Source organism: Solanum dulcamara, chromosome 7, assembly GCF_947179165.1.
Source record: "Solanum dulcamara chromosome 7, daSolDulc1.2, whole genome shotgun sequence".
NCBI classification, from domain to species: domain Eukaryota; kingdom Viridiplantae; phylum Streptophyta; class Magnoliopsida; order Solanales; family Solanaceae; genus Solanum; species Solanum dulcamara.
This window is the reverse complement of record NC_077243.1, coordinates 24716685-24740125: the sequence shown is the minus strand read 5'-3', so window position 1 is coordinate 24740125 and position 23441 is coordinate 24716685. Positions and strand designations below refer to the sequence as shown.

General features: G+C 32.8%; 2 pseudogenes; both read left to right on the top strand.

Annotated features, from left to right (window-relative positions):
* Positions 1 to 2: 2 nt before the first annotated feature.
* Positions 3 to 9725, top strand: LOC129894630 (pentatricopeptide repeat-containing protein At5g62370-like; annotated as a pseudogene).
* An 8683-nt stretch (positions 9726 to 18408) lies between these two features.
* On the top strand, positions 18409 to 18915 carry LOC129894629 (uncharacterized; annotated as a pseudogene).
* The last annotated feature ends 4526 nt before the right edge of the window (positions 18916 to 23441 follow it).

Below are 23441 nucleotides of genomic sequence, written 5' to 3'. Positions count from 1 at the left end.
AAATGAGAAGTAGAGGTACTACTTCAGAACAAATTCGTGTTAATGAAAAGGGTCTAGATATAAGATATGATGAGATAAATATTGATATTAAGGAAAGATTAGATTGTAAGCTAGGAGGTGATGAACCTTATTATCTAAGTAATGAAGCTCCTAGCTTTGAAATAGATAATGGAATAGGTTGGGGAGATGGTGAAGAAGTTGATCAAGTAGTGCATAAACCTGTTAGAAGGAAGAAAATCTCAAATAGAGTTATGTTTGATGAAACTTCTGAAAATATTGTTTGGGAATTAGGCCTAGTTTTTGAAAGTTTTGAGAAATTTAGGCTGGCAGTGACAAAATATGCAGTCCAAGAAAAAATCCAAATCGAAAAATATATGAATGAGTCTGATAGAGTTCGAGTGAGATGTTGCAAAGAGACTTGTCCTTGATTGTTGTGTGAAAGTAAGGATAAAATTAGTGGAGATTTCATAGTTAAAAGATACAACCCTGTCCATAGATGTTTGACATCAATTTTTAACTATCTTTGCAACTCAAAGTTTCTGGCCACTAAATACAAAGAGAGAATAACTCAACAACCAAACATTAGCATTGTGATGTTGAAGGAAATTATTAGAAAAGAGTTGGATATCCATGTAGGTAGGACAACAGTGGGAAGAGCTAGGGCCAGAGTGTTACAAGAGATCATGGGTGATCATATTTTAGAAAAGGCATATTTGGATGATCTTTTATGGTACAACTTAGATACATAGTGTAAGCGATATTTTTAAGACCATAGCAAATGTGATGTTGTGGACTAACAATATGGCAGAAAGTTTTAATGCATGGATACTACCTGCAAGATATAAAAATATCATTTCAATGATTGAGGAGATTAAAGTGAAGATGATGAAAAGAATTGGTGATTTGAGATAGTTCTCCAACACTTGAATCACTGATATATCTCCTATTTCTTTGAAGATTTTACAAGAAAATATTGACAAGTCTATGCAGTGCAGCTTATCTTGGAATGGAGAAAGAAGTTTTGAGATTAAACATTTTAATTTTACACATACAGTGAACATTGTTAGTAGGAGGAGTTGTAGTTGCAAATCTTGGCAACTTAGGGGCATTCCTTGTCCTCATGGTGTTGTTGCTCTGCATTACAAGGAGTTGGAACCAATCAATTATGTGGATAGTTTTTATAGCAAGGAGACCTACCTCAACACATATGCCCATTTTATTCAGCCAATGAATAACTTGAAAATGTGGCCAACATCAAATAATCAAAGTGTAAAGCCATCAAAGATCAAACAACTACCTGGAAGACCAAGTAAGGTTAGAACAAAGGAGGTAATTGAAAGTAGAAAAACTGAAAAACTTAGAAAATGTGGTGTTGTTATGAGTTGTACTAAATGTGGTACACAAAGACATAATAAAAAAGGATGTCCTACAAGAGACCAAGTTGGTCCAAGTCAATCAGCTGAAACTTCTTTTCAAACACAGGTACTTTTATTTGAGTGGCTTAAATGTAAGCTATATGTACATGTATATCATTAATATATGAACATACATGAAAGAGGAAGAGTAAGAGGCAGACCAAGAGGCAGTGGTCCAAGTCAACCAACTGAAACATCTTCTCAGACAAAAGTATTTTTTATTTGTCTTTATTTGTTACTTTCAAATGTAAGCTAATGCACATGTACTGATATATATATATAAATGTAAAGTTGCTGCCATGTGACCAGGAGGTCACGGGTTCAAGCCTTGGAAACAGCCTCTGGCAGAAATGCAAGGTAAGGCTGCGTACAACAGACCCTTGTGGTTGGGCCCTTCCCCGGACCCTGCGCATAGCGGGAGCTTAAGTGCACCGGGCTGCCCTTTTATATATATATATATATAAATATAAATATAAATATCAGGCTACTGGTGAGTAAGAGGTAGAGAAAGAGGTAATGGTTCAACCCATCCACCTAGAGCCTCTTCACGGGTAATGTATTGATTTGTAAAAAAAATAGTTATAATATCGGTACTAATATGTGTAAAATTAAGCCACCACAATCAATGAAAGTGGTAGAGAAAGATGTAGAGGAAGAGGTAGTGTTTCAAGTCCTGCAGATGTTACAACTCAATCTGCAGCTGCTACTATTGCACACACAGAGGTAATACATATAATTATTCTATCATTTATAGACAATATATATATATATATATATATATATACACACACACTAATATTAGAATTTCAATAAACAACATATAACTGGTAGAGGCAGAGGAATAGGTAGAGGAAGAGGTTGTTCTAGTCCTGCAGGTGTTACAACCCAGTCACAAGGAACTACTACACACACAGAGGTAATACTAATATTTATGGACAATATATATATATATATATATATATATATATATATATATATATTTGAATTTCAATAAATAGCATGTAAGTGGTAGAGGTAGAGGAATATGTCAAGAAAGAAATGTGAATGAAAGCATAGGTAGAGGAAGAGAAATGTCTCAACATAGTCAAAATAGTTTTGAAGACACCAGTGAAGGACAAACAAGAACTTTTAAAAGATCAGGGATGGTAGGGGTTGGAATATACCAAGCTGAAGATGACTTTACAACTCTTAATGTAAGTAGTGCCTTTGTATATGCATATTTCAAATTTTATATGCCGCCTGAATATCATTTGTTTTAAATAACTTCTTTCTTATTTGACTATGCAGCCTGATTTGCCAAGTAGAAGAGTAATCAATACGGATATAAGAGTGAGAAAGAAGGTTGATGTTGTTACTGGTGATATTGGCTACACACCAAGACGTGACTTCAAATGAAAAGGGAAGACAACTATTACCACTAGCAATCTAGAAAGAATGAGGGCTGAAAAAGTTATCCAAACCAGGCCTGCAGCTGCTGCTACTAATCAAAGTCAAAATCAGTTCAACTAGGAAGACCCATGTGCCATAGAAATAGACAATTCTGATATTGTGTTGTTAGTATTGACAAACAAATATTAATTTGGTGCTATTTTTTTGTTGAAATTTGTTTTTGTTAGGTACCAATCAAACACTATTTTTGTTAGGTACCTTTAGGTGTCAAATTCTGTTTTTGTTAGGTACCAAACAAACAAGATCAAGTTATTGGTTTTAGTTCAAATTGAAATATTAGTTATGTTGGAATGAAGTCTTCATTTTGTACAATTGGTACAATAGTTTTGATACTTTTAGTTATATGAATATCTTTGTAAATTTGATCAAATGGATACCCCAATAAAATAGACAGAAAATATCGAAGGATTGACCAATTTGAAAGTGATACAAATGTTGATTTTATAAAGCCTTGCACAACCAAATACACTTCCAACTTGTTCAAGTCGTAACTATTCCGACAATATAAGCTAAAAACATAACCAAACTAAAGATGTAGGGTAGAACTATGGCAAGTTCGATTGCGCACAACTACATCTTCCATCCTTCACATTCTTGGTAAGGCTTAAAAATAGAAAAAACATGACGACAATAAAGACTATTAGCTTCCGGTTACAACATTTGCTCTTCTTCTTCATCTCCTTCATCAACCATTTGTTACTATCAACATGACTTTCATAAAAGAGTAATGCTTCTTCTAACTCCTTAATTCTCTTCGCCAATTTCGAAATAATGAACTTGGATCGTATATCACCATCTTCATGATCCCTCCATCTAAAGAAATTGCACGAATTCTCCTAAAATAAGCAAAAAAAATTAAACAAAAGTAAAAACAACAAGAAACAAGAGATCTCCAGAAATAAAGTATTTATTTACAGAAAATACATGATAGCGTGGACAAGACCAAAATCTTCGAGCTGGATTGTCGTCCAACCACGAAGTTTGCATTGAAAGTAAGTCTCTATGTTTGCATCAAATTTTCACATACAACGTTGGATCATTCTCATCATTACAAACACTAATCAAGATTGAATTTGACATTATAAAAAGATTTTCCTTCAAAACCTAAACACAAAACATATCTTGATTTCTCAAATTTAAAAGAAATTAAGAAGAAATTATACCTTTTCAAATAATAAATTAAATTTTCAGATAATAAATTAAATGAAATTCTTACCTTTTGAGCTGATTTTATTAGAGAGCTCTAAAATGGCCCCCAACGGCTCTATTGCAATTTGGCGAAGAACGTGCATTAATAGAGAAAAGGAATGAAGTGCGTGTTTATAGATGTCAGGCCAAAATGGATCAAAATGGTCTATTTACAAAGGTATTAATTAGTTTCGTGGGGTAATAAAACACATTCAAAGTTAAGGTGTCTTTTTGAAAAAATGGGACAACTTCAGTAGTGTGTTTATGTCTTTTCTTTTATGTATAGTTCAACTATATTTAGCTTTTTGAGTGTATTATATTATATAATTAGTATATAAGTAAGTTATATTTAATTTTTTGAGTGTATTATTATAGTATATAATCGATGTATACTTTGTATGATTATTGACTACTTTTTTAGGTAAGTAAAAACATGTCTATATTTGTTGTAATCGAATTACTACTTTATTGTATATATTTGAAACTATCTCTATTACATGTATTCATACTCTCTCTCCCCCTAATTGCTCTCTCCTCTCTTTTCCATTCTCCCTTGCCTTTTTGCTCCTTTTAACATGTAGCTATAAGTCATAATTTATTAAATTATAATTCTAAATTTTTAATTAAGTTCAAAATTATAGTTATTTTTGAAGAGAAAAGGATCAAAATAGTCCACTATCTTTGGATTAAAGCTTAAAATGATCCTATATCTTTCGTGTGGAGCATTAATAGTCCATGTTCTTTAAAAAGGTAGTCCACTTATAAACCAAACTCAACTTCTGTCAATTTATTCAACGGAGAAAAGTTACATCTATACATGGGCATGAGAAAGTAGCCAAAATAATACAAACTTAATGCAACAACACACAATTCCTCAAAATTCACCATTCTGTATCGCAACGCATTAATTAAGCTGCTAAGACAAGAACAATGTGATTTAATTTAGCATCACAAATCATATTTGTGAGCTTCCTTCAATACATCTGTTGCATGTTTCATCTGACTTATGAGTTATGATCAAGTGTAGATATGCTAAACCAACACATAATTGTTAAGTTTTCCATTATTAGTTGTTAATGGCTCCGTTATCGATTTATCTCTTATGAATAAGATATTGAATGACAAAATCTAAGTTCATTTAGCTTTCAACAACACATAATTATAAATATGGCTCAGAATAGGATAGTAGACAATATATAAAGAATTAAAGCTAATATAGATAGTGCATACAAGCCAAAAATTCTGGAGATTTGTGCTTTAGATAAGAGGGGGTCTCGGCGTAATTGGTAAAGATGTTGGTGGTGAAACAGTTTCTCTTTGAGATGCAAGGTAAGTGTACATATAATAAACCCTTACGGTCTAGTCCTTCTCCAGACTCCTTGCATAGCGAAAGCTTAGTGTATCAGGCTTATGAAGAATTTTTGGTTCTTCTATCTTTTGTTTTCCACATGTTTACCTCAAACAAATGCACACATTTTATACTGCTAATAACGACCCATATAGTAAACTTATATCAAATTGTAGTGCACTCAAATGCTTAACTACAAAAAGAGAAACGACAAAGCTAAATATAAGCTAATAATAATAACTGAACAAGTGAAAATATACACAACACAATCTTTTAGACTCTAAGGTCAAGTGAATTTATATACCTAAGGGTAAAATTGTTATTTGATAATTATTATCGGGTTATCGGTTAATCCGCTAAGAAAAAATCTTAAGTCGTTATTAAACTAATAACCCAGTAAAAGAAAATTATCATAACCGAATCATCCAAATAGTAACTCATTACCGATAAATCAATAATATTTTTTCGATTAGATTTTTAACATCCCTAATATATTTTGTTTCTTTGGACTGCGGATCATTCTCTACAGTATTCTTTTATATTTAATTTTTTTCAAGAAAAGCAAGAAAAAAGAGATCACTCATCCAAATAAGATCAAAAGAGAAGCAAATGCATTATTAAAAAGTGGAAAACCAGAGGGGGAATGAAGGAAAAACATTTGCATGAAGTACTAATTTAAATAATCTCATATAGAAATCTTAACCAAAACAAAGGAAGGAAAAGAAAAAAAATGAGCTTTTAGTAAGTTCTTAATACAAAAGTTTTGTAAGAGAGGTAGAGTTGAGGAAGCGCAATTGTTGAGCATGGATATGGAGTCTTATGGTTTTGTTTTGGATAAAGTCATGTACACGACTCTCGTCAACGGCTATTCCAAGACCCAGAAAATGAAGACGGCTATGATGGTATTTCTCAGAATGCTCAAGTTGGGTTGTGAACCTATAAGTATACTTACAACACACTGATAAATGGGTTTACAAACTTGGGCATGTTCGACAAGGGTTGGGTGCTGCATCAGCAGATGGTTGAATTTGGATTAGAACCTGATGCAGTAAGTTACCAAATCACGATTGTTAAGTATTTCAAGGACCATAAAGTTGATTTTACATTGATGCCATTAGATGACATCAATCAATGCAATGGTGCTCCCAGTGTTCACTCTTATACTGCTTTAATCTGTGAACTTTATAAAGAGAATCAGTCAGCAAAAGTAGATGACTTATACAGGAAGATGTTGTACACTGGATTGGTTCCTGACCATGTTCTGTTTTTTTACCTTGATCAACAATCATCCAAAAGGGTCAGAGATTAGTCTAGCATGCACATTTTTGCGGGCTATTGCCAAGAACGGTTGTGGTATTGACCTCTCTTACATCCCTAGCCCTACCAGTCGTAAAGTTACTTCTGATATCATGCTTGATATTGATTGTCTCTTGGGAGAAATTATGGCAAGAAACTTACCTCTGGCTAGTGTTGCTTTCAATATATACATGATTGCTTTGTGTCTAGGAGGAGAACTTGATTCTGCTCAGCTTTGCATGGATAAAATGGCAAGCCTTTCTCTTCAGCCTTCGCTGTCAGCTTATAATTCCATGATCAAGTGCCTTTACCAAAAGGGACTACATGAGGATGCATAGTGTCTTGTTGAAGTTATGCAAGATCAAGGTCATGTTCCAAATCAAGCAACATTCTTGATTATGGTAAATGAATACTGTAAACAGGGTGACATACAATCAGCACTAGAAATTCTGGACCAAATGGAAGAGAGTGGATTGAAACCTAGTGTTGCTATATATGACTCCGTCATTGGGTGTTTGGGTAGAAAAAAGAGAATAGGCGAGGCCCTTGGAGTTTTCCGGAGAATGCTCGAGGCTGGAATTTATCCTGATAAAACTTTGTGTGGGACAATGATTAATTCTCTATCGAGCTATTCAGGTCCATGAGCTTTTCGATAAAATGTTGGAAGATGGAGTCCAACCAAGCCACTATGCTTATATTGCTCTTATAAATGGGTTAGTTCAAAAAAAACATGATAGAAAAGAGTTGTGTATACCTCGATCGAATGATGGAAGAGGGTTTCATGCCAAATATTGTTATTTATACTTCACTTAAAAAACAAATCTTAAGGAAGAGAGAGATTGAATTTGCATTTAAGTTGGTTGATTTGATGGAAAGAAGTGAGATTGAGCTAGACCTGGTAACTTATATTACTTTGGTCAGTGGCATTTCTAGAAATATTAGGTCACTTGATGGAAAAAGGCTTGTTCCACAGAGAAGGTATGAAAAATCTAAGGAAATGTTGTTCCGTTTACTTCATCAGAGTGCTATGTTGCCTAAGGAAACCGGTTTGAAAAATCTCAGTTAGCTCTCAGGAACAAAAAAAATATTTTGCACTTTGGCTGATAAACAAAGTGAAGAACACTCCCCTTATGCCAAATTTGTACTTGTATAATGGCATAATTTCTGGGTTTTGCTGGTCAGAGAGTATTGAAGATGCATACAAGAACCTTGATACAATGCAAAATGAAGGCATCCAACCAAATCAAGTTACTTTTACTATTCTAATTGATGGGCATTTCCGAAGTGGTGAAATTGATTGTCCTGTTAGTCTTTTCAACAGAATGAATGCACAAGGTTGTCCTCAAGATAACATCGTCTACAACACTTTAATAAGAGGTCTATGCAGACATGGAAGGCTCATGGATGCTCTATCGCTCTCATATACAATGCTCAAAAAAGGATTGGCCCCTTCTAAGGCATCATATGAAAGTCTTCTCAGTTCTTTTTGTGCTAATAATTGGAATGTTCATGCACTGAAGATATGTCACGATATGCTTGCCAATAAATATGTCCCTTGTGGCCGTAATCTTAAATTGTTGATTTGTATACTAGATGAAGAAAATAAGTGGCACGAAGCTCATTTTATGTATGATTTGCTTCTTAAGAAAAGAAGATTTATGATGAACACAAGGTAGAGGTTGGATATGATCTGATATTGTTGGGCTTCCTTCCCTGGTCCGTGTGTATCAACAGAATATGGACTTTTGTGTGGAGCTGCACATTGTAGCTTGTGTACCCTCAGAATTCCCTTTGGTAAATTGTTGTAAACCACCAACTCTATATTTATTAACTCTGTTTTTTTTGCTTACAATTTCTAATATAGTATGGTATTCTCTTGACTCTAATGTTTGATGACCTATTGACCTGGAGGTTCTCAAGTGTACATAATCCTATTTTTTGTTCCTTTTTCAGGAATCTGATATGCCGCGTCTATGTACTGGTCGTGTCGAATTTGTGAAGTGGTTGTATGCTATGTGCAGCAGACAACCTTTAGGTAATCCTGGAGGTGTGTTCTCCTGATTATTCGTGTTTAGATTTTGGATAAACTACATAGGCACCCAAATAGGTTAACACAAGTTAGTGGATCAATTCTGTCACTGGTAAGAAGACTAGATGCTGAACAAAATGTAAATTTTATAGAATGTCTATTGAATGCTTAAATAATTTGATTTGGTTTTTTAGTTTTTTCTTTTTGAAAAGAGGAGTCTCCTTATCTTTTTTGTCATTTTCAGTTTTATCACGTTTATTTTTTTGCTAATCCTGAATTGCATCAAAGCACTACGAGTTCAGAGGCAACAGAAAAAGAAGTGTTATTCTTGGATGAAAGAGTTGGCGTACATTGTCACTGAACAAAGAATCCTCTGGATGGTATGTGCTTTACAAACTCATTGTTGGAGGTCACATATTTGACAGAAAGCCAGAAGCAGTATCTCGAGGCAAGTACTGATGCCTAAGATCACTAGGATGTTGCTGTGGAAAGCTTTGAGGATGGTTCGCTGACCATTGATAAAGAAGATTTTTTGTTGGGAGTGTAATAGAATGCTGTTGTTGGCCAAGATGATGTTATTGCTGACGGAATGAATTATCCGGGATATTTCAGAGGAATTAAGCCATTAATATATGGCGACTAAGTGAAAATTCAACAGGTCTTGTCAGATTTGTTGCTGGACATATTACTGTTTGCACCATCACCTGACAGTGAATATCCAACTTCGATCAAGTATAAGCAAATATCTGACGAAGTAACTGTGGGGCATATTGAATTAAGGTACATTCTGTAATTTTCTCTTCCTTTTTTGTTTAATTTAATTGCTCCACTGGCAGATGAGTTATGAGTTATATTAACATGTTAAATTCAAGAATAGTCACTAAACTTAGACCGCTGTATTTGTAAAGTCACAAACTCTTTTTTAATGTTATGGTGGAACGGCAGTAATTTTTGTCATGGACAAAATAAAAATCGTTCCGGATTGAAATGGTTGTCTGTATATATGTTGCTGAGGAATTTTTAAGTAGTTATTTCAGTGATTTCACTGTAAGGCACCAGAGAGGATTGATTTTTCTTTGGTGATGGATGTTTGATGAGAATGAGAAAGGGATACTGTCATGGAGTAAAGGAAGACTGGAAGGTTGACAGCATGGTTGTTTTATGGTTATTTTGGAGGAGATGATGTTGTAGGGAAGGTTAGGATTCAGGTTAGTATGTGTGGGAAGAAGACTAGGTACTCTTTTTTTTTTTTTCCTTTTCTTATTTCATTTTTTATTTTCATTTTAGCTTTATGGATTTCATTATTTTCTTAATAATTCCATTTGTTGAATTGGAAAATAAGGCCAGATATGTGTGTTTATAACAGCGAGGGTGTGATTGACTCCAACTATTAACGGAGCGCATTGTCAAATTGATGCTGGTGGATCAAGAAACATCAATTTTTCTACTAGAAATTGATGGTGTTCCCGAGCATCTTTAATCATCCATTCACCTAACTTTGTAGGATCAGTAGGATTAGGATCCTATCATTTGTATGGCCCCCCCATAGTTCTTTTTCAGTGACAAATAATTGAAATTGAAATCCCCAAGAAGAATAATTTTTTCGGTGAAACAAACACTAAATGCCATGACCCAACCCACTAGGCCATGTGGGCACCTACTCTAATGTTTGGATAGGAGAATCCTCACACCAATTTTGAAATCAAGTCAATGCGGAAGTTAGGAAGACATAAGAAATCTCTTTACTAATTAAATTAATTATGAAATACACTGAAAACCCTCATAAGGAGCTAGTCTAAGTAGGTACAAGAGCTTCTAAAGATCAGAGTATACATAGAGTAATGACACACTCCCACCACAAGAAAGACTAGAAGCTGTTGGAGAATCATCTTCGTCTTTACCTAAGAAACATCACTGACCCTGTAACTATACTATGCCAAGTGGCATAGCAATAGTAGTATCAGTACAGACAACACGTACTGGTAGGCATCATTGGTCAACCCGATATCTACCGCATAATATAAAGAAATCAACAATAAGAAAACATGATCTTGAGGAATACACCGCCAAACTTTTATGCACAAACTTTTATCATTCCTATTTACCTTCTTACTGTCATTCAAGCCTAATACTTATCCCTTCTAGTAGGTCTGCCGCTAACTCTAATACAAATCAAGATCTAGCCCTTCTAACACATAGAAGTGTTTCCGAACTAGGACAACCACTAATTCTTTCTAACCAGTCTACTTTCCTTAAGTTTTCACACCAACACTTATTCCTAGAATAATTAGCATCTCACTTGAAGGAGGGAAACATTTAGGTGGACTAAGACTCCTCTCTTAACCGTACTGGCCCGCCATGGCGGGACCTTACCCACTATGGAGGTCTCGCCATAGCGGAATTCCTCCAGCCAGGGCAGCCTGCTCGGAGACAGAATCTCCTAATTCTCTTCCAATCCCCTTTTTACACATGTAGCAACAGGATACCATTAATATCTGACTCTAAATCACTAATCCCACTAAACAACACATCAACGACTCTCCACTTGTTTACCCACGACCTCATATCTACGATTCAGACGCATCTAGATACAATAACATAATTCAAATAGGCATATAGAAGAACACATTATCAATTTACCATTTCAGGAGCAATATACAATTTCACAGTGTTAATCTCAAATATAACAGTCAACACGGTAAACACTTGGACCTTTCGTCCTTTCGTAACAATTATTACACAGGATGGACATGCTTAATCACAGTTACAATAATCAATTGGTTCTATCATGGAACCATAAGACATACCTGGTCCTCTCATGAAACCCATACCCAAACTGTTAATATATGTGTCGGAACGTGATATTCGATCCAATATTTATATGTGTTGGCACGTGACACTCGATCCTTATATATGTGTGTGTGTTGGAACATGACACCCGATCCTTATATGTGTGTGTGTGTGTTGGAACGTGACACCCGATTCTATATGTGTATGTGTCGGCACGTGACACCCGATCCCTATATATATATATATATATATATATATATATATATATATATATATATATATATATATATATATATATATATATATATATATCAATCACAACCACAATTAGGGATGGCAATTTCAGCCAGTATAAGTGAAATTAGTCCATTTGGTCCATATTAAATTAAGTGGATTACTCATATTTTCTTAAATGGATAAATATGAGCTTCAACCATTTTAAGCTCATACAAATAATGACAAAATGGATAAAACATGAAATTTCATATATATCCATATATCACCCACTTATAAGAAAAATCTCTAATTGCACTATTTGTTTTTGAAAATAAAAATAAAAATTGAGGTGGGGTGGATGTGGGGATGAAAAAAAATTAAAAATTTTAAAAAAAAAATTGGTGTGGGATGGGGGTGGGGGTGTTGTCCTGGGGGTAGGGAATTTTTATGAATTTTTTTGGGGAGGGGGTGCGTGGGGTGGGGGTGAGGTGGGCAAATTGTTTTTTTGTTTTTCAAAAAAATATTATTTTTATGTTGAATTTTTTTGGCACGGGGGTATGGGTGAGGGGGTTGGAGTGGGGGTTAGAGTGGGCAAAAAAAGTTGTTTTTTTTTTGGGGGGGGTATGGGCGGGAGGTGGGGTGGGGGTGGGGTAGGGTGGGATACAGAGTAAAAAATTAAATTTCTTCTTTTGTATGAAAAGTTATTCAAATAATAATAATAAATTATAGAGGTGGGGTGGTAGGAGTTGAGATATTAACAATTTAGCTTTGATTTAATATTTTTTGGTGTACGAGATTAAAGTGGGTTACAACCATTTTATTCAAACCATATTTACCCATATTTTATGTGGATGGATTGTGATCCAATCCATTTTAACTCAATCCATCCAAATTCAATCCAACCTACTCATTTGCCACCCTAACCATAATAACAATCACAATCCATAACGAATATTTCATATACTTACACAAGCAACAAGTTCATTTTATGTAATTGATCTTAGAAGTTATTTCATTATTACATCTTTCCTAGTCTTACACATACAAGCAATATTATCAAGTACAATAACGAGCACATTATTATAAAAGCATGAATAACAATGTTGGTTGACCAAAATTCCTTCAAATATTGAACGACATTTATGCTCTTCATAATTTATGTTAAGTTAGGATAAAATTGTCAATTATCTAGAGTCCTATAATACATAGTTGAGTTTTAGGAGAATTCCAATTTTATAACCTCTTTTTTCTCTCCATACTTGTATCAACTTTTCCCTTTTTCCAACTTTTTCTTTACTAAAACTTGTAGGAGCATACTAAATTTTCCAAACTTTTCTTTTCCTACTAATAGGAAAATACTAAAATTTCCACTTCTGCTTTCTTACCATTTTTAGCACACCTTTTTGGAATATCCAAAAGGTTTGGGTTCTTTTAAGTTCTCCCAATTTAATTTGACGCAGGAGTTAAATACTCCTATTATTTTACATGCTTCATCTTTAACTTTTCAAATAATATTATCTATTTATATTATTATAAAAATATGAATATAAATGTTGATTGACTAAAATATCCACTAAAAATTGATTTACTTATTTGCCCTTTTAAGTTAAAATTTTCTCTATCTAAAAAATTACTAATGGGTATAAATGTAATTTTTTATTAGGACTAAACAAAACATATTTCTGTAAAGACTAAGTTTATTGCAAGATACCATCAAAGGATGTGGTGCAGTGGATGGGCTGTTCCTTCCTTAACCAAAGGTCTCGGATTCGATCCCTGGATATAGAAAAATCTATTGTAGGGAGTGCTTTCCCCCAAATGGGTCCCTACGCGACACAAATCTGGAATAGTCGAACTCCAATGTGGGTAGCGGATACAAGGTGGGAAACCAAAAAAAAGTTTATTGTAGGATACATATTATCCTATTAATACTACTATGAGCTTAACATTAAATCTATTTCAAGTAAATCATGAGTAAGAAATTTCTACACATTTTATAATATTGATTTACCAAATATTCATTAAATATTGAATGATTTTTGTATCCTTAATGAGTAAATATTTAATAGTTATAACTTTAATTAATTTCAAAGTCCTACATATTTGCATAATAATTATTTTTAAAACTAATAAACAACAACATCAACATACCTAGTGGAAAAAAAATAGTAAATGACAATTTTTTCTATTGTAGAAAAATAGTAAATGATAATTTTTTCTATTATAGAGTTTTTCAGTTGTGGGATTTCACTAGGTTGTTGATGTTGTATAGAGTTTTTTCAGTATAGGGCAAAATGTCAATCAACAATTCAATAAGATACAACCTTCCGTCATTAATCATTTTTCCTAAATTCAAGAAGATTCGAGACTCAGCTCCTTGATCCCAGGTCAGATCGGAGTCGAATTTCAATTTGTGTCGGATTGCGACTCTGAAATTGAGGTAAGTCCCGAGTGTGTGTCAGGTTTGGGTCCCGAGTTAGGTATTAGAGTGGGTTTCGTGTTGGGTGTTGGAGTAGAGTTTCAGATCGAGAGTCTAGGTCGGGTCCTAGGTCAAGTAGTTGAGTGGGTCTTTAATCAATCGTCGGAGTCGAGTGTCAATATCAAATTTTGGTTCAAAAGCCAAATCTCGTGGTCGGGTCCTGATTTAGACGTCGAGTCCCAAATTGAGAGTTGGAGTCGGGTCCTAGGTCAAAATTAATGATCAGATCCTAGGTCAAGATTCAGGTTCAAATCCCTATTCACAGTCAAGTCCAAGATCTGATGTCGGAGTTGGGTCTCGAGTCAAAAGTCATACCGGATCAGGAGTCAAAAGTCGGGGTCAGCTCTCATGTCGGATGTCAAGATTGGGTAGGTTTAGATTTTGGTTTGGAATTCTGTGCAGGCTCGAATCTAGGATCGGAGTCGGATCCCGATCGAATATTCATATCTAATCCTAGGTCGAAAGTTGGTATCGAAAGTCGGGTCCTGAATAAATATCGGGTATCAGGTATCGAGGTCGAGTTGGGTCTAGGGTTGAATGTCGGGATTAGATCTCGAGTCAGAAGTCGAATCTTGGATCGAGTCTTGGGACGTGTATGGGATTGGGTCCTTGAGTTGAGAGTCGAGATTGAGTCTTGATTCTATAGTTGAGTCCCGATTCAGGTGTCGAATGTAGAGGCCGAGTTTCGAGTCAGATATCGAGATGGGACTTTGAATTAGTTATCGAGATTTTTTTGTATATTAATTGATAGGGAGTAACGTGCAAAGCACGTCCATAGATGCTAGTACTATATTAAAAGCATGAAGACTCTTAAAATGTTGATTGAACTTTTTGTCTTTCATTGAAAGAACTCTGCTTTAGACAAAATCGTCATTTACTATTTTTCTTAAATTATTATCTATATTTATATAATTATAATTTAAACTACCGTCCTGATAAATTTTAATTACTAAAGTGATCCTTTTTTTGAAAAAATCCTAAAATTTAGAATTTTAATCAATGTAGAATTATATTTTGTACAAATTCTTTCCTTGAATTAATTATCACAAGAAAAATATTAAGAAGTCCTAATATATAATAGATATTAGAAGATTAATAACTGTAAAGTCCTAATACATTTATTCGCATAGTTTCGTGTTTGAAAGAAACTTTCAAAGTTTGATAATATTTAAAATAGTTATTCCTTTCTTACAATCTAACACTGCTTCCATAGTTGTTATATGTTGATTTATTTATTTTAAAATTGTTATTTTTTTTCTTACGATCTAACAGTGCATTCAATAGTTGTTGATTTGTAATAATATTGTAAAACGTTAGTTAAATTATTTGGTCTCATAATTAATAATATTTATTTTATAATTTTAAAAACAATTAAAATTTCTTATTTAATTTAGTTAATAAATCATAATATTAAACACTTCTAAATCAATTAAAATTTTATTTTATATAAAATGAATTTTATCTTATATTAAAAAAATTCTACAATTCTATGTAAGTAATATTTTGGATCAAACTTTACAAAAGACATAAGTTCCTCTACTTCTACTTTTTCTCTTGCATTCATTATTTTCATCTTTCTGTCTTTCTTTATTTCTTTTAGGTAATAGTTTTAAAGATTATATATGAATTAGACATGATTAACAATTGATAATGGATTCTCCAGTGTAAAATTGGATGAAACAAGTTAGTTGCCGCCAAATGAAGTAGTTTAATAATCAAAGGTATATCTCTTTAATTTCTTTTTTATTTGTTTGAAAAAGATTCAAATTTTATTAGATAACTTTTTTATGTGCACCGCACACTACTATATTAGAAGTATGAAGGTCATTAAAAATATTGATTGAACTTTTTGTCCTTCATTAAAAAAATTATTCTTTAGACAATATCATTTTTTCTATTTTTTCTAAAATTTATATTTTTAAATTAAAGAGTCCTAAAATATATGGTAAGAAAAAAAATATTTTAAAAATTAATGAATCCTAAATTTATTGTAATAAGTAGTTCTAAGTTTGCTCAATTAAAAAAAATAAAAAAATTTACCCTAGAGGAAGCCTCAACGTAGGAGAAAAAAACTAAACAAAAAAAATATTTTAAAAAAATAAAAAAATCAACCAAGAGGCTTCGAGGCAACATCTTTCGTAGGAAAAACAACTACTTTTAAAAAATTCTATAAAATAGTTGGTTTAAAAACACTCCTATTCATAATCTAGGAAACAAATAATATCATACTTAAAATAATGTGAGTTGGATTTTTTTCATTGTTTTGTTTGTAAAGAAAAATTAAAAACCCAACATGTTTATTCTTTTCATCTTTCTCTGTTTTTATATTAATAATATATATACCTTTTCTGTCCATTTTTTCCCTCTATTTGCAATATAATTTGAAGGGATTCTTGAAGCACACATGTTTTGATTTGGGAAATTGATAGTAGAGGTTAATCAAAAGGTGAGTTTTCTTTTGTTTTTCATTTAGTTTGCTAATAATTCGATGGCATATTTAGGCCTTTTTCCTATTAGTTATTATGACATTTTTCACATGATATCAATAAAAGAAATATAAGAGATCTGCAAATAAAACAGGATAAATATTTGTATGACAGTAAGAAAATGTGGAAGATGGATATAGTGGATGTGAGGAAAACTAGATATAGATCAAAGAAGTATTTAAGAGAGGTAATTAGATAGGACATGACATAACTTCAAATTTGGATTTAGGCTTAGCGGGGTCTAGGAGCACTGTATTTATCATAGTATTTGCCTTATACATAAGTTTTCTCATTTTTAGAATTAATTACTATATTTCAATAATCTATTCTTTATGTATGTTTTAGTGCTAATGAATCGTCATGGCATACACGTGTAATAACACACGTATACTAAAATAAGAAAAATACATATTTTTTCATTTAAATAACTATGTTATTGCATATATTGTAATTTTGTTTAAATAATTATATTATTACATCTATTATAATCTATTCTTTATTATTTTTGTATGCGTACTTTTATATTGTCGTGACACACGTGCATCGCACGTATTCTAAACTAGTATATATTATATATATATTATTAAAAGTGGAAAGCCTCCCAAGTTCAAAGTTGGATTACTAAAACACCCTTGCATTGATTTTTATCTTTTTTTTTCTTTTTAATTTTCTCTTATTTTGATAAACAAAATCTGCAAGTTTCTACATTCATTGCTCAATTAAAATGCATTTAAAAACACGAAGTCTTTCAGTTTTCAAACCCTTTCATTTTTCTTAACCTCTACCTTTTCATTCCTATACTAAATGAAAAAAAAGGTTGGTGGTCTCTTTCAATTCCTCAATATTATTTATAGATGCCTCTAATGGCAAAAGGTTCATATATGCAAGAATGTGAGTCAAACATTTAAATATCAAGTGCACCTTGAAAGTGAGTTCCACACAAGGAGTACTCTCTTGACTCTTGTATATAGAAATAGGAGTCCTACGCTTGTATAATACAAAGAGCTCTCTCATCTATAATTTGTCTATTTGTCGTCTATATGCAAGAACATATAATGCAATATTTAAACTTCCTAAGTTTGTTAAAGTTTTTCACACCTGTCTTGGATTTGAACGGAAAAGAACAATCATTTGGTTTCAACTCCATAACCTTTTTTTTGTGTAACTTCTCCACTATTTAGCATATTTATTTACGCAAAGTTTATTATAGTGACAACACAATTTGTTTTTGTTCATTATTATAACTATTCACTTAAATATTATATGCACTAATATTTTTCTCTTTTTTATTTACTTATTATTTTTCTCCTTTATTTGCTTTAAATACTCATCTTCATAATCCATATATAATTACCTATTTAATTGTTACTCTTAATATTCACGACCTCTATAAATTTGATTTAAAACATTAAGATAGCTTTTGATATTCCTCCATTTTTATCTATATAATTATCTTTTAGGTTTCATGAACCCCCTATACAAGGTTATCCATTTCATACTATAGTTAAAGTAGTGAAATGCTCATATCATTATTGTACTATTTGATTTATGTTTTAGTTTGACTCGATGAAAAAGACTCCTACGTTTTGACCGGTTATGGGAGAAGTTGTAGACAAGAATGTATTTCTTGAATTTATGGACTTCTAATAGTTGAATTTCAATAAATAGCATGTAAGTGGTAGAGGCAGAAGAATAGGTAGAGGAAGAGGAATATGCAAGAAAGAAATGTGAATGAAGGCATAAGTAGAGGAAGAGAAATGCCTCAACATAGTCAAAATAGTTCGAGGACACCAGTAGAGGACAAACAAGAACTTTTAAAAGATCAGGGATGGCAGGGGTTGGAATATACCAAGCTGAAGATGACTTTACAACTCTTAATGTAAGTAGTGACTTTATATATGTATAATTCAGATTTTACATGCCGCCTGAAAATCATCTGATTTAAATATCTTGTTTCTTATTTGACTATGCAGCCTGATTTGCCAAGTCGAATAGTAATCAATATTGGTATAAGAGTGACAAAGAGGGTTGATGTTGTTACTGGTGATATTGGCTACACACCAAGATGTGGCTTCAAGTGGAAAGGGAAGACAACTATTACCACTAGCAATCTAGAAAGAATGAGGGCTGAAAAAGTTATCCAAACCAGATCTGCAGTTGCTGCTACTAATCAAAGCCAAACTAGTTTAACTAGGAAGACCCATGTGCCATGGAAATAGAGCATTTTGATGTTGTGTTGTTAGTATTGACAAACAAATATTAATTTGGTGCTGTTTTTTTGTTGAAATTTGCTTTTGTTAGGTACCAATCAAACACTATTTTTGTTAGGTACCTTTAGGTGTCAAATTCTGTTTTTGTTAGGTACCAAACAAACAAGATCAAGTTATTGGTTGTAGTTCAAATTGAAACATTGGTTATGTTGGAATGAAGTCTTCATTTTGTACAATTGGTACAATAGTTTTGTTACTTTTAGTTATATGAATATCTTTATAAATTTGCTCAAATGGATACCCCGATAAAATAGACAGAAGAGATAGAAGGATTGACCTATTTGAAAGTGATACAGATGCTGATTTTATAAAGTTTTGCACAACCAAATACACTTGCAACTTGTTCAAGTCGTAACTATTCTGACAACATAAAGCAAAAAAAACATAACCAAACTAAAAAAGTAGGGTAGAACTATGGCAAGTTCGATTGCGCACAACTACATCTTCCATCCTTCACATTCTTGGTAAGGCTTAAAAATAGAAAAAACATAACGACAATAAAGACTATTAGCTTCCGGTTACAACATTTGCTCTTCTTCTTCTTCTCCTTCACCAACCATTTGTTATTGTCAACATGACTTTCATAAAAGCGTAATGCTTCTTCCAACTCTTTAATTCTCTTCGCCAATTTCGAAATAATGAACTTGGATCATATATCAACATCTTCACAATCCCTCCATCTAAAGAAGTTGCACGAATTCTCCTAAAATAAACAAACAAATTAAACAAAAGTAAAAACAACAAGAAACAAGATATCTTCAGAAATAGAGTATTTATTTACAGAACATACACGATAGCATGGACAAGACCAAAATCTTCGAGCTAGATTGTCGTCCGACCACGAAGTTTGCATTGAAAGTAAGTCTTTATGTTTGCATCGAATTTTCACACACAACATTGGATCATTCTCATCATTACAAATACGATTCAAGATTGAAATTGACATTATAAAAAGATTTTTCTTCAAAACCTAAACACAAAATATATCTTGATTTCTCAAATTGAAAAGAAATTAAGAAAAAATTATACCTTTTTAGATAATAAATTAAACCAAATTCTTACCTTTTGAGCTGATTTCATTAGAGAGCTCTTAAATGGCCCCCAACGGCTCTATTGCAATTTGGGGAAGAAGGTGTATTAATAGAGAAAAGGAATGAAGTGTGACATTTTTTTATTGGTTTTGGGAAGAAAAAAATAACTTCACTCGCACCAAGTGCTTGTTTATAGATGCCAGGCCAAAATGGATCAAAATGGTCTATTTACAAAGGTATTAAATAGTTTTGTGGGATAATAGAACACATTCAAAGTTAAGGTGTCTTTTTGAAAAAAATGGGACAACTTCAATGGTGTGCTTATGTCTTTTCTCTTATGTATAGTTCAACTATAATTTGCTTTTTGAGTGTATTATATTATATAATTAGTATATAAGTAAGTTATATTCAATTTTTTGAGTGTATTATCATAATATATAATGAATATATACTTTCTATGATTATTGGCTACTTTTTTAGGTAAGTAAAAATATGTCTATATTTATTGTAAACTAATTACTACTTTATTATATATATTTGTAACTATCTCTATTACATGTATTCATCCTCCCTATCTCCCTAATTGCTCTCTCCTCCCTTTTCCATTCTCCCTCGCCTTTTTGCTCCTTTTAACATGTAGCTATAAGTGATAATTTATTAAATTATAATTCTAAATTTTTAATTAAGTTCAAAATTATAGTTATTTTTGAAGAGAAAAGGATCAAAATAATCCACTATCTTTGGATTAAAGCTTAAAATGATCCTATATCTTTCATGTGGAGCATTAATAGTCCATGTTCTTTAAAAAAGCAGTCCACTTATAATCCAAACTCAACTTTCTCAGTTTATTCAACCGAGAAAAGTTACACCTATACATGGGCATTCGAAAGTAGCCAAAATAATACAAACTTAATGCAACAACACACAATTCCTCAAAATTCATCATTCTGTATCGCAGCGCGTTAAGCTGCTAAGACAAGAATAGTGTGATTTAATTTAGCATCACAAATCATAGTTGTAAGCTTCCTTCAATACATCTGTTGCATGTTTCATCTGACTTGTGAGTTATGATCAAGTGTAGATATGCTAAACCAATACATAATTGTTAAGTTTTCCATTATTAGTTGTTAATGGCTCGATTATCGATTTATCTCTTATGAATAAAATATTGAATGACAAAATCTAAATTCATTTAGCTTTAAACAACACATAATTATAAAGATAGCTCAGAATGGGATAGTAGACAATATACAAAAAATTAAAGATAATATAAATAGTGCATACATGCCAAAAATTTTGGAGATTTGTGCTTTAGATAAGAGGGGGGTCTCGGCATAATTGGTAAAGTTGTTGTTGGTGAAACAGTTTCTTTTTAAAATGCAAGGTAAGTGTACATATAATAAATCCTTATGGTATAGTTCTTATCTAGACTCATTGCATAGAGGAAGCTTAGTGTATCAGGCTTATTGTAAGATCCTGCATGGTTTAAAGGTTGGAATATGTCATACTAGGGTAAAGTAGGGAAAAATGGCTTCGGAGGACCCTTTTCATCTCAAAATCAATGACATATAATTGTATATATGAGTTAGGATCAATTCCTAAGTATTTGAAGAGTATTAGATGTGGTTTAGGGTCATAAGGGATCTCTAAAACCAAGTCAAGCCCAAAAAAATTCTATCGACTGAGTTTTCGTATGAGACCATAGAAGGGTCAATTTAAAATGGACATATATCATAGAATATAACGAATTAGGTGTTCTATGACCTATCAAATTAAAGGTATTTGAGTCTTCATTCCAACACCACCAAGTTTGCCTCATTCCGAATTCGGAGTAAAAAGTTATGACCATTTTACTACAAACTATCTCTGCAGAAATTTCAGGCCTAGTGCTGCAGTGGCGCCGAGTGCCACTATAGCGCCAGAAACAAGCCTCATTAGTTTGGGTGATGGTGCGGCATGCCATATAGTGCCAGCAGGGTTTTGAGCCCATTTTCCAGATTTTTTTTGATGAAGGGAAAGTTGGACAATTCCCTAACCAAATATATACGAACTTAGAGCGTTTGTGGGTCATTTTTGCAGCCTTTCACCTCCAAAGAACCTTAATCTTCATCCTCCCCTCTGCCAAAATCATCCCCTCCAATTTTTCTATTAAACTCAAGGATTCAAGGCTCCTCATTGAAGACCAAGAATCAAACTTTCTTAAAAGCTTCAATCTAAGGTATGTAGGTTTTCATCCATGGGTTCTTCCACCCATAAAGCCCAAATGTTTTCTCAACCTTGTATATCAATTTTAAGTGATGAAATCTTATGGTATTTTACATGATGGTTCCAAATGCATAGATTATGGTATATTTTAAGTTTATTTACTCCTATTGATATATATGTATATTGACTCTAAATTTCAAGTGATGAGAAATTTTATGGATTTTCATACTACGATTACAAATGCATAGATTCTTGAATATTTGAAGTTTATTTACCTACATTGACTTATTTTGATTCTTATTTACATGAAATGGATCCTTTATCAAGGTCCTTATATGAAGGTTTGAAAGGTAGTTTTAAAATGCATATGTTGGGTTGTTTTTAATATGTTTGATTTGATGCATTCATATTACTCTTATGCATACAGGTATTCTTTAAATGTATTTGAATATTTTTATGAAATGAACCCACCTAGTTTCTTATGTTAAAGCAAAGTTGAAATGAAGTTTGACTCTAATGAATGTTTGATAATGTCTACAAATGAGTTTAAAGGTGCTCTTTGCAAATAAGTTTTGTGAATGATGATTCTATAATGTTCAAGCAAGTTAATGATAGGGTGAGTTAAGGCCCTAAAGATATTTCATGAATAAAGATATGTGATGATGAAAGGTCTACACTCACATCACATGAGACAAAGTTAAGTAGCTATTCTATGATTTTGTTCTTATGAAGAGTGGACGGATAGTAGATATGGCCCCTGTCACACGATGATTGAGTTTATGTTTTATGGTTTGTCTATTCCGTTGAGAGTTTACCTAGCACCAAGTGGACCTTGGGATAGGCATTCTCTCCCGTAGCAAAGGCAAGAGACCCGTAGAAAGATCCCATTGTCCCATAACTACGTGCCACCATAGGAAGAAGGATCACCCGTTAGTAGAGGATTGCTTCCTTAGAAAGGGTCACCCATTAGTAGAAGCTTGATTCCTTAAGTAGCTTAGTGGATTCACTTAGGCTTATAGGAGTCTATCTTGGCAAGTAGTCTCCCCCTTTCTTCCGATGTATGGGTAAACATTGGGACTCCATGTTATTGCTCACATGGTTTATGTCAGTTAACGGTCCCTCTCACAAAGGTACAAGGTCCCTCTTCCAATGTTTAAGATATATCATATGATGTCTACCATGTATATCACAAAGTAAAGTATATGCTCTCACAAAGCTAAAGATTTCTTTTAAAAGGTT